This window comes from Mytilus californianus, unplaced genomic scaffold, assembly GCF_021869535.1.
Source record: "Mytilus californianus isolate M0D057914Y unplaced genomic scaffold, xbMytCali1.0.p SCAF_3, whole genome shotgun sequence".
NCBI classification, from domain to species: Eukaryota; Metazoa; Mollusca; class Bivalvia; order Mytilida; family Mytilidae; genus Mytilus; species Mytilus californianus.
Window position 1 is genome coordinate 12,117,116 of NW_026262679.1, and position 13,702 is coordinate 12,130,817.

Genomic DNA, 13,702 nt, shown 5'->3' on the forward strand with positions numbered 1-13,702 from the left:
ATTGTCCGTGTAACAATTAATTTCATAAGTTAAATCATGCTAATGCATATGTCTATGGATAACGCCTTAAAAACTAAACAGTTATGTCTTTGAGGTATTATTACAAGTACACACATATTAAAGAAATAATAATTCGTGGTGTAAGCGGTACGTTATATCAACGTTTGTTGGTTGTAATTTTCCAGCACTAAAAAAATAATAATAGTAATTCTAAAAAAAAATCGTTCGTGAAGATTGACTTGGATTTGGATTGAAATCTGTCTGAAACTCGACAGTTGCATATAGTTTTTACAAAGATTATAATGATATGTACAAAGATAGAAGTAGTATATACGACAGTGAGACAGCAAGCCAACGACAAAAACCAAACACATTTTAAACCGTTTCATATCCATGCCGTACCACTGTTATTATTTGATATTTTGTTTACATTTTTATCGTGCCTGCGACTTTTGTCGCAGAAAGCTCGACATAGGGATAGTGATCCGGCGGCGGCGGCGGCTACGGCGGCCTTAACTAACAACTTAAAAGCTTAATATTTCAGAAGGTAGAAGACTTGGATGCTTTATACTTTGTATATAGATGCCTTATGTTATGAAGTTTCCGTCTGTCATATGTCCTTTGTCCTTGACCTCATTTTCATGGTTCAGTGACTACTTGAAAAAAAAGTTAAGATTTTTTGTTATGTTAAGTTCTCTCTTATTGTGAGTAATATGATAACTATATTTGGTATGTGCATAAGTTGCACAGTCTTCATGCCTGTCAAACAGTTTTCATTTGACCTCGACCTCATTTCATGGATCAGTGAACAAGGTTAAATTTTCGTGGTCAAGTCCATATCTCGGATTCTATAAGCAATAGGTCTACTATAATTAGTGTATGGAATGATTGTAAGGTGTACATGTCCAACTGGCAGGTGTCATCTCACCTTGACCTCATTTTCATGGTTCAGTGGTTAAAGTTAAGTTTTTGTGTTTTGGTCTATTTTTCTGATACTGTATGCAATAGGTCAGCTATATTTGGTATATGGAAATATTTTATGATGTACATGTCAGTCTGACAGGTGTTATTTGACCTTGATCTCATTTTCACGGTTCATTGCTCATGATTTTGGGTTTTGGTCTGTTTTTCTTAAACTATAAGCAATAGGTCAACTATGTTTGGTGTATACAATGATTGTTATGTTTATATGTCTGTCTGGCAGGTATCATCTGACCTTGACCTCATGTTCATGGTTATTTGGTCAATGATAAGTTTTCGAGGGTAAGTTTGTTTCTTAGATACTATATTTGATACATCAACTATATTTGATCCATGGAATGATTGTAAAGTGTACATGTCTGTCTGACAGGTTTCATCTGACCTTGACCTCATATTCATGGTTCATTGGTCTATATAAAGTTTTCATCGTTTGGGGAGTTTCTTGTATACTATAACCAATAGGTCCATACATTTTTTTAGGTCAACTATATTCAATGTATGGAATGATTGTAAGGTGTACATGTATTTCTAGCTTGGTTTATCTGACCTTGACCTCATTTTTATTGGATCATGATAAGTTAATGTGATACTTGAAGTAAAACTTTATAGTAGTAAAGCAGGCGAGACATTTCAGCATGTGCACTCTTGTTTATAATTTAAAATCTTGTTAATTAATACAATTAGAAATAGGTTCCATTATTATTATAAACAGATTTTAAATCTGTATGATAAAACACGTGTGTGTAATGAAGGGGATATTGGGTATAGTTCAGTGAAACATCAATCCAACGTAATAAATAACCAAAAAACAATTCAAAATCTATCAAAAAGACTGGATTCCTCAGAAAAAACCAAAAAAAATAAAAAAAAACAATCAGATATAACAAAGAACAACCACTAGAACAACCACTAACGCGGACGGTTACCCGAGACCGGCACATTGAGAAGGCCGGACTTAATTAGTTTTTTCGTTCCCAATCTCCTCCTTTTTCTCGATCAAAATTACTACTTTCAAAATAAATCTTCATATCTGTGACAAAATTCATGTAATTTTTCACCAGAGGAACACATATGTCTCTGGTTTTACCAATGAAGATGAGACGTTACTGCAAAACTGCGCATATCGAACTAACTGAAAAATTTGCGCTCCAAACTAATGAGCGAACGTCAAGTCACTATATAAGGAAAGGAAATTTTTTTTGGAAAGGAAAAGTTCGTCACAAATTTTGACGTGAAGATAATCATGAAAAATTCGAATAACAAGGTCTATAAAAAAGCAAAATCTATTACCAGCAACGGTGGATTAAGTAAGAGTGAGATTTCCTTGATATAGTATCAAAATTAGTGAATATCCGAATAAGGGAGTAGACTTCTAGGTTAAAGTGTAAAACTTTCCGGAACTTGTGTGCTATGTACATATAGACTTCATTAAAATTACTATAAAAAAAAAGTCTATTGATTAACATATATACATTATGTACAGTGACTTTGGTGGTTTAACAACAAGTTGGTGTGGATCCTTCAAATGTTAGAGTGGATATACCACTTTTGAATGATTCCAGGGTTCCAGACATACCTATTGCTTCAGGTAGTGAATTACAGTTAGAGGTGGTGTTCGGATAGAAAGAGTATTTATAGAAGTCTTTATTAGCCGAAAATTATGTGTTCTGTCTTTATAATCATTATAGACGTATCTGGCTGCCTTACGCTGAATCTGCTCAACCTGAGTAATGTGATGCCTTTTGTAGGGGAAGAATATTCGACGACTGGACGCACAAGTGATGTGTACGTAAGGTTTTTGTCGAGCCTGTGAATTTTGTCGCAGAAAGCTCGACATAGGGATAGTGATCCGGCGGCGGCGGCGGTGGCGTTAACTAACTTCTTAAAAGCTTGATATTTCAGAAGGTTAAAGACCTGGATGCTTCATACTTTGTATATAGATGCCTTATGATATGAAGTTTCAGTCTATTATATGTCCATTGTCCTTGACCTCATTTTCATGGTTCAGTGACTACTTGAAAGAGAGTTAAAGATTTTTTGTATGTCAATTTCTTTCTTAATATGAGTAATAGGATAACTATATTTGGTATGTGCGTACCTTGCAAGGTCCTCATGCCTGTCAGACAGTTTTCACTTGACCTCGACCTGATTTCATGGATCAGTGAACAAGGTTAAGATTTCATGGTCAAGTCCATATCTCAGATACTATAAGCAATAGGTCTACTATATTTGGTGTATGTAATGATTGTAAGGTATACATGTCATACTGACAGGTGTCATCTGACCTTGGCCTCATTTTTGTGTTTTGGTCTGTTTTTCTTATACTGTATGCAATAGGGCAACTATATTTGGTGTATGGAAATATTTTACGATGTACATGTCAGTCTGGCAGGTTTTATTTGACCTTGAACTCATTTTCACGGTTCATTGCTCAATGTTAAGTTTTTGTGTTTTGGTCTGTTTTCCTAATACTGTATGGAGTAGGACAGTTATATTTGGTGTATGGAAATATTTTACGATGAACATGTCAGTCTGGCAGGTTTTATTTGACCTTGACCTCATTTTCATGGTTCATTGGTCAATGTTTAGTTGTCCTGGTTAACTTTGTTTCTTAGATACTATAAGCAATAAGTCAACTATAGTTGATGCATGGAACGATTTTAAGGTGTACATGTCTGTCCGGCAAGGTTCATCTGACCTAGAATTCATTTTCATGGTTCTTTGGTCAATATAGAATTTCCATGGTTTGGTCTGTTTCTTTTATACTATAAGCAATATGTCATCTATATCCTGTGTATAGAATGATTGTATTAAATGTGTACATTTATTTCCGGCTTGGTTTATCTGACCTTGACCTCATTTTCTTGGATCATAGATGTTAATGTGATACTTGTAGTAAAACTTTATATGTAGGACTATCAACATAAAATCAATGGTCAGTATAGTAGGCGAGACATTTCAGCGTGTGCACTCTTGTTAATCTTACGTGTGCAGTTTCTAAAGTTTCTTCGAAGAAAGCATAAATTAAGGTTTTGTTTGCCTTCCAGGTAATATTATCTATTTGTGTTCCCCAGTCAAGATCATGGCTTATAGTTACATCTAAATATTTACTGTCATTAACAGATTCATCTGTATGAATTAAACATCATTATGCAATTTAAAATTACACATAACATTTTTCAGGATTAAAATGCATCTGCCAGTGCCGTTCCCATTGCGCTAAACTAGATAAATCATTTTAAAGTAATTTTGCATCAAATTTATTGTTTACATTTCTATATAATAAGCGGTCGTCTGCAAAAAGTCTTGCATTGCAATTTACATGTTCTGGTAAATCATTAATAAAGAGTCCAAAATAATATAGGGCTGAATACTGTCCCCTGAGGAACACCAGAATCAACAGCTAATTTAGATGATTTAACACCATTTAAAAGTACCTAATGTTGCCTGTCTAAAAACTGTGATAACTCGTTATCACGAATATAATCCGTTATAACAAATTTGAAATATACAATTCGTTATAACGATTTTAATTCGTTATCTCAAATTACAGAAAATTGTGATAACGAATTTAATTCGAAATTACGAATTATAAAATCTGTTATAACGGAATCCACCAATTCGTTATCACAAATTTAATCTGTTATAACAAATTATACAATTCGTGATAACGATTTCAATTCGTGATTTCGAATTCAAATTATATTTTTGGAAGGTCCTAAATGGGCTTCCGTACCTGTCAGCGAAAGCATCTGTTATTCAATTAAACTTTTTATTCCTTATACCGTAAAAATCTAATTTCTTAGCTTATCTTTGGTGGGTGACATTATCAAACGCTTTAGAAAAATCTAAAAGTATAACGTCTATTTGAATGCCATTTGTCAATGATTTTGCTAGATCTTGGATACTGAACTGAAAATGAGTTGATTCCTTGAGACCTTTTACTCCTCAATCCATGTTGACTGTCATTTAATACATCATTATTTGTAAGATGTTTTCGGTATTACTTGTTAAAATATGTTCCAAAATTTGATAACATATTGCAGCTAATGAAACTGGTCTATAATTAAAAGCGTTATATAGATATAAGAAGATGTGGTATGAGTGCCAATGAGACAACTCTCCATCCAAGTCAAAATGTATAAAAGTAAACCATTATAGGTCAAACTACGGTCTTTAACACGGAGCCTTGGCTCACACCGAACAGTAAGCTATAAAGGGCCCCAAAAATTACTAGTGTACAACCATTCAAGCGGGGAAACCAACGGTCTAATCTATATAAAAAAACGAGAAACGAGAAACACTTATGAACCACATCAACAAACGACAACTAATGAACATCAGATTCCTTGTTACCTTTTTTTTTTAGACATATACACACCATTAGCCTGCATCCAACTTGTTGGGATTTTACCAGAATGGATTTTTGGAAAAAGTGTGTCAAAAATAGAGACAATTCTTCTGGAAAATTATGAAAAAAATATGCTGTCATATTATCAAGGCCAGTCGCTTTATGGGGATTTTTAAGTTTTTAAGTATATTTAATAAAACGTTATTGTTAATATTTATCATGTAAATTATCCATAAGCTAATTAAGATAACGACTTCTAGACCCATGGCGGATACAGGATTTAAGGTTTGGGGTGTCGTAAATTTGGACGTTTTTCATGCAAAAAATTATATCTTCCCCATTTTACAGGGAGCTAATTACGCCCGCAACGCCCCAACCGGCCTGAATCCGCTGTAACGTTATATATTTCACGCATGCTAAAAATACTAGCAGTGAGTGAAAAAGTATAACAAAAATACTGAACTCCAATGCAATTTAAAAAAGTGGAAGTCCATAACATCTGACAAAATCAAACGCTATCAATCAACGGAAAAAGCGAAAAACAACTGCCATATTCCTGGTTATATAGCTAGCTAAACCTCCCACTTGTATGACAGTTGTTTATAGTTCCTTTATATTGACAAAATTGGGTAAGCAACCCAAACAGACATATTCATGGGTTAATGTGACAATAATTGGGATCCAGCAGTAAAAACTTTGTAAACATACATCACAGACATATCACACATGTGACTAAAAAATTCAAACAAACACACACATTAATCTAACAAAGACGCTTACAAAATAGGTGTAGTAAACAGTAATAACTCATTAGAGATGCCAAGATCAAAATGTTGTACGCCAGACACGCGTTTCGTCTACAATATTGATTCAATGATTCAAGATATTATAAACAAAGTTTGCTAGATCTTGTATTTTCTGATGTATTTAGTGCCTTTTAGAAATTAATTCTAACATAACTTTTGATTTTTTAACCCTGTATACCAACATTCCCCATGTGAAATTATAAAATTGTTTTGAATAGACATTGAATGACAAACTTTTTTCTTATGTGACGTTTACATTTTCTGACGTCAGACACGCGAAGCAATGAATGTGGGTCTTAATTTGATAGATGCTTTTGTGCTTTTTTTGTAAATAATTGTTTGTTTTGATATTGTAACACAGTGATGACTGCTGTACCCATATTTGACTATTTTATTTATAATGTCTGTTTTGTTCACGCATCGTTGTAAATATAACGAAATTTGATAAGACTGTCGTACAAGTGAGAGGTTTAGCGCTATAAAACCAGGTTCAATCCACCATTTTCTACATTTGAAAATGCCTGTACCAAGTCAGGAATATGACAGTTGTTGTCCATTCGTTTGATGTGTTTTGTCATTTGATTTTGCCATGTGATTAGGGACTTTCCGATTGAATTTTCCTCGGAGTTCAGTATTTTTGTGATTTTACTTTTTATCGCTATATATATATACATTAAAATTGAACATCGAAGTTGAGTGAGTGTACGCTAGCTAATAGTACACTACGGATTCAGGTATACCGTTACTGTAGGGTGTATACGATTATCAAAGTTAAATTTTATCTGATAAAGCATTTCTTAAGGAAGTTCGATGTTCAATGTTAATGTATATTGATGTTAGAGATAAAAGGCATAATAAATTAAATTTGTTTATATTATCTTGAATCATTGAATTCAATCTTGAATCATTGAATTCATATACTTTAGTCCTAGTAATTCGCTAGTTGCTTAGGACACAACTCGTTGATCTGTATCTAAATATCAGAAAATGATCAATGTAGCATCTTAGATTTCAAGAGATACAATCAATTGCAGTTACACGGGTGTCATTCGGTATATCGAGAGAAATGATCGTGAAAGAATAACTAACGGTGGTCAAGCATATTGCGATCGGATCGTGAAAGAATTGGTATCGCCGGGATCGTGAATGCAAGTAAGTGTAATTCTACATCGAAAATCTGTGAAAAATCTGATGTATTTTCAAAAGGTGGAACAAATCAGAAAAAAAAATTATGTCTGTCAAAATGATTCAACTTCCTTTATAAAACCGTGCACTAAGTTACAGAAAAAATGCAGCACTTTTTAAGAAAACACAAAAGGCGACACTCAATCCTATAAGAATCATTTGGGAAAAATCACGTTTTGTATCTAAAATGGTCACATTCCAATATATCATGATATATTTGAAACTTAATCTTTGTTGGGTCAGATAGTCCAGTAAAATAAAAGTATGTTATAACTTGAAAAAGTTCATATTATTTTTGGAAAAGTATATTTTTGTTGATTTTTAATCAAAATTGATCGTGAAAGATCATTCAACGCATTATTTTGATCGTGAAAGACAAGGTGTGACCAGACTTAATGATCAGAAAACAGCATTTCTTTTACCACGCAATTGATATACATGTACTTGTAATCAGTGGGTAAACCGTGTAATTACTTACAAGGAACGTAAATTAATGCTTTAATTTTGTTTGGTGATATTTTTTTAGTTACACAGTGTGCTAGTGACCTAGTACGATATATATCACTGTGTATCATCGCCACCGGAAATTGGGTACTAACGAAGCGGAGAGAAATGGGGGAAAAAAAAGTAAACAAGGTAAGAATTCATTCAATTTAAAGCATTTCTACTGATTTGACGAGGGTACCGCTTAAGAGATGATTTTCTGATATATAATTCTTTAAATTATTAGGCCGATAAGTACAAAATTATGTCAAGATTTTGTGTTATACTTCAAAACTTGCCACTTAGTACACGAAAATTTCGAGGTCCATCGTCCTCTGTCGCCCCATTGGCAAGATATTCAACTGTTTTTCATTATTTTTCCAGACACGTTTTTAGATTATGATAGTGTGACACCATATTTACTGAGATTTGTTGTCATAAAGATGTTTTTTAAAGAATATGGATCAAAACATTGTTTGTTTATTGTACGGCGAATTGCAGAACGTTGTACGGCGAATTGCAGAATAACAACTTTTGTCTGTACGGCGTCTTGCAATATATTGTAATTTAAAGATGAAATTAATCACTGTTTAGAAAATATCAAGTGAGGATATTTGTCCATATTAAAGCTTTACCTGCTTCCAAATATACAAAATAAACTACATATCAAATATTATAAAATATATGCCGTTAATTTCGTTCAGAAGTCGTCGTTGCGTACCTCTATTCGACTTTGTGTTTTTTTTCAACCATATTATCCTAAATACATTCATATATCGTTATACTACTAACGACCGTTGTCGTATTTGTTGTCAGGGTGAAATTTTGTAAGTTCAATTAAAGAAAACGACCATTATTCTTTCCTTGGTGCTTGAAAGAATGTTTTTTTTTAATATAAACAGTGGAGATGTGGTATGGTTGCAAATAAGATAACTATTCACCAGGGTCAAATAAAGTGTATGTAAGCAATTATATGCTATCGTACGGCCTTCAACAACTAAAACTCGTACCTTATATTCGGCTATAAAAAGCCCCAACATGAAAAATGTGGAAGGATTCAACAAGAAAACTAACGGCCTAACTCATAACAAAACAATGTACGAAAAACAACACATATGATAGCGGTGAACCAACGACAACCACCGAACTACATGTACAGGCTCGTGACTTCGGACAGACACTTTAAGAATGTGCTGGGTAAAACTCATTGTTTATTTTTTAATTTCTGAAACGATAATATGTTGAAAGAAAAGTGAAGAAAATACCTTTTTTTTTTTTGAAAATTAGGAGAAATAAATCATAAATTGTGTTTCGAATTAATTTCTTGTTTCTTATCGAAAATAAGATTGTATTTTTTTTAGTAAATTCAATTAATCTTTTTATTTACAGGGATAAAAGAATAAAAGACTGTGGCTAAGGCTGTTTGGCCTAAACTTAAAGGAGTAGATGGAGGGGTAGTGAGAAGGAGTGTATTCGTCCGAATTCTCATTGTACTTAAATTTTCATGATTACTATGTATAATATTTCTCAGTAATTTTTTATGTGATATTGTGCCAATTAAAATTATATAATTAATACAAGTAAGACTTGCATTTGCTTTAAAAGATATACATGTAGCAGCACGTGATTATTAGTTTTTAAACACACCTTCTCTGTTTTGAAACTTATAAATGTATGGATCTCGGCCTATCTGTTTGGTTGAATATAAATGTGAATTCATAGTGTTTCAAAATCAACAGTTAGCCCTATTTTTGTGTGTGTGTGTGTGTGTAAATAATCTAGTCTTTAGATAGATGCGAAAATTAAAATCATTTTTCTTAATAAGAAGAAAAAAGTGCAACTAAAGCACGCCTGAATGTAAAAAGGTGTACCCGACTTATTCTTTCACGATAAGAATTTACCGATTTCGGTATTTTAACAAAACTGTTTACGAGGGCAAATAAATAAAAGAACGCTTTCAAATCAACATTTAAATTTTCGTGAATTTTTCCAAAAGAATTTATGAATGAGTATGCATCATCAGGAATTAAAAAAATATTTCAACCTGTTCTTATCATGCTTATTAGATGTTATTTGATTATATTTCTTTAACTTACAAGTCGAAGATGCTAGCTTTTGTGTATTGTATTAATAAGTATATAGCATTAGAATGACAACCAAAAAAACTTCATACAAGGTCATCTATATTCTCAAGTAAAAAGTTTATATAAATAGTTGATGCCCTTGCCACAGCGGGATTTGTATCCCTTGTATCGGATTTTTCTTTCGTTCTTTCCAAAAATGATTAATATAAGGTTAATATTTTTAAAAATTCAAACAGTGTTAGCCACCGAGCTTGTTCATTTCTTTATTATAATATATTGGCTGTATCTGCCTTTTACATATAAGACAATAACATTAAATGAATAAGGAGATGTGGAATGATTTTCAGTGAGAGGACTATCCAACAAAGTCCAAATGAAATGGATTTGACCAACTAATGGTCATTATATACTTAACAATGAACAAAACCCATATACCGTATCAAAATTGCCTGATTTATGACAAAATCATGAACAAATGTCAGACAGCAACCTACGACAGCCGCTATATTACATGTTCCTGACCGGTGACAGACACATATAACGTCAGGGGCATAAAAATAGGTCAGTGAAACAGTGACATGCCTTTTCGAAAGTTGCAACATTTGCCAGCTTTTATATATGCCGTATTCATATTGTATAAATTGTGCAAACAATTGCAGCGGGTTTAAACGTTTTAATGGTACCAAACCTTCACCCTTGTCTGAAACAATAGTGTAACATCACAATATAGAAAGACACACTATAAAATATCAATTGAAATGGCTTAACTCAATCAAAAGACATATTAACACCAGTGAACATACACTGAACAAATAAATTTGATCTATGATACAATGTAAATACAAAATAAACAAATTACTTCGCCGAGCGCAGCTGGATACGACCGCAGATGTCCAACCCTGAACAGTTGGGGCAAAAATGGACACAATATTCGTGCTTGATACAGGTCTGAATTTGGATTTTAATTAAATATTTGACACATAATTTAGGTTTCTGACACAGAATAACTGTAGTCAAAGAACTTAGAATTGGTTATATGATTTGAATTTATATTCAATTTTTTGCTTTTGTGCAATACACTATGCTGCTGCGAATTATACCCCTCCCCCCAAAAAAAAAAATTAAAAAAAATTTGACCCCCCTTTTTTTGCTTTTGTGCAATACACTTTTGCTTTTGCGAATTGACCCCCCCCTCCAAAAATTTTTTTTTTACCTCCCCCCCCTTTTTGCAAAAAAAAAATTATATTTGAAGAAATTTTCTTTTTAATTTCTGAAAAAAAAGTTCCCTCCCCCACAATTTCTTTTTTCACCCCCCCCCCCCCTTTTTCCAAAAAAAAAAATAATGAACTAAGGGAAGAATAATTCAAGTAACATGTTATACCGCTGAGAAATGTTAAACAATTTAAGAAAAACAATATGATTGAACAAAAATATCAGCCATTTGCAATTACTTTAAACACAGGTAAATGAAAATAATTTTGTTGTTAGGTATACGTGTACAGTTCAAATGGAGAAAGGAAATATTTTTACAAAATAATTTTGATGTTCATAGTACGAAGAAGTGAAAATTTATAGTAATACCAAACACTTATCAAAGCTGGTATATAGACCAGATATAACCCTGAATAAGTAAACATTAAATAACAAAAATATACCCATATTTAGACCTGTTTTCATTTAAGAGGAAATGCTACATATAACTAGACATCCAAGATAATAAGACCTCCAGGAGAGTAAATTGTCAAAAGGTAAATATCTTTGTATATATAATACGTAATGCATCCACAAATGAGTGAAGCGAGAGGGGGTCTCGTGGTCTTCCCCTGGTAATATCTTAATGTGTACGTTTTTGTTTTCGTAAGGATTAAATCAAAGAAGCTATATCATTCAATTTTACATACAGGTGTATTGAAGATATTCTTTCCATTAACAATACAAACTTTTCTGATTGGGTCCCATTAATAGTCATGAACTAGAGATTACAAACACCACATATACAGCTTCCTCTGCCTCATTTTTAGACATATACTCCGAATTTGACTACATCGGTCATCTCAATACCAGAGTCTATGACAAACTAATTTTCCTCACCTTAGCAGCGATTTACCAACTTCATCCGCGTATGGAGTATACATTTCTCAACTCAAACAATTTTCAGGAGCTTGCAGCTGCTACTCAGAGTTTGCCTGAGCCATGGTTTTGTGAAAGAACATATCGTCCTTTTTCTTAAAAAGTTCATGGAAAGTACCAAGATCTAATAAAATAATATTCATTGTCTACCTAACAAATAAAACAGGATGGTCTTGAATTATGTATTCTAGGTGCTGACTCTGTGCAGCATTAATCTTTATCAACTTTACAGTTTTACCTTTGATTGTCTTTGCACTATTATGTTCCATTTGATCGCCGGAGATTTATTCTGGTGCACAACTTTCAAAAAACTGGTGCGCACGAGTTTCAAAAACAGTTTGAAAGTAATGCACGCCAGTTTGAAATTCATGCACACAAGTTTGAAAGTCGTGCGCATGAGATGAAAAGTTGCGCACGTTTTTTTCAAACTGGGGCTCACCAAATTAAAAAATCCGGCAAACGAAAATATTTATATTTACATGACACTTAAGGGGCTCCGTAATTTTGCTTTACTATACTGACTGTATTATCAACTACAAAAACTTTTTTGTTGGCGTCTTTGTTTGATTTAATTGTAAGTGTGTTTGAACGTTAAATTAAGTTGTGTTATATGTCTGTGGTGTATGTTTACACAGTTTTGGCTGCATGATCCAGATATAGCCACGTTAACCAATTATGTCTGTATAGGTTGCTCACCCAATTTGGCAATATTACGGAACATTAAACAACTGTCATACGAGAAGGCGTATTAACTAGCTAGAAAACAGATTTAACCCACCATTTTCTTAGGAAAATGCTGCCTGTGCCAAGTCAAATATATGACAGTTGTTTTCCTGCTTTTTTTTTTAAACAATGTTTTTTTCCAATTTTTACAAAAATCAATAAGGATCTTCGTTTTATAGATATGACTGTGCATAAAAGTTAAAAGTTATAGCCTCGTATGTGCTATTTTACCGGCTCCGGCGAAATAGCCTCCTTAGCGCTATCAAGTTTGCCGGATCCGGCAAAATAGTAATTTTTATTATACCTCAGTAATTTTTTTCTATACAAATAATAATGAAATATTTGTGCTATTTTATTCCACAGACTATTACCCCGGTCAATAGTTTCAAAGAATATTACCCCGGTCAATAGTTTTATAATCATATTTCCCGTACTTCTTCATACTTATTTTTCATTGGGCAATAATGACGTCATTAACTAATCTGCTTGGATTTGTGCGCTTGGCAACGTTAAACTCTGATATCGTAAACGGTATAATCTGTTTGTGTCTGTCGTCGTGATTTCAATTTAATGGATCACTTACCAGAAGCAATTAAAAAAGAAAAAGAAAATCTACGCGACATATTTTAAGATCTTAAACATAATAAATTATGATATTGGTCTGTCGTCGTCTTCATAAAACTTTGATGTACGGTAATATATAATAAATCTTTAGCTAGTGTTTATTGTATGCACGGGATTTTTTTACACAAGGATTCCTGGTCTTGATTACAGTAAATGAAATATTACAAATACAACAAGGACTATAAAAAAAAACTTATAGTTCATCTTGTGCATGATTATATGTACCATTTTTTTTCTTTCAGACTTTTTAGAAAGTTGGTTTGTTCGGTATAATAAAACACTTAATGACTGGTTATGAGGGTAATAGCAAGTTTGTTGTACTTTTGATACAAACT

At 32.8% G+C, this 13,702-nt stretch overlaps 1 protein-coding gene across 2 annotated transcripts in view; it reads left to right on the plus strand.

Moving 5' to 3' along the window:
- Positions 1-13,702, plus strand: part of LOC127732965 (sorting nexin-27-like) — a 279,861-nt gene that overhangs the window by 68,895 nt on the left and 197,264 nt on the right. The gene's annotated exons all lie outside the window — the stretch shown is intronic.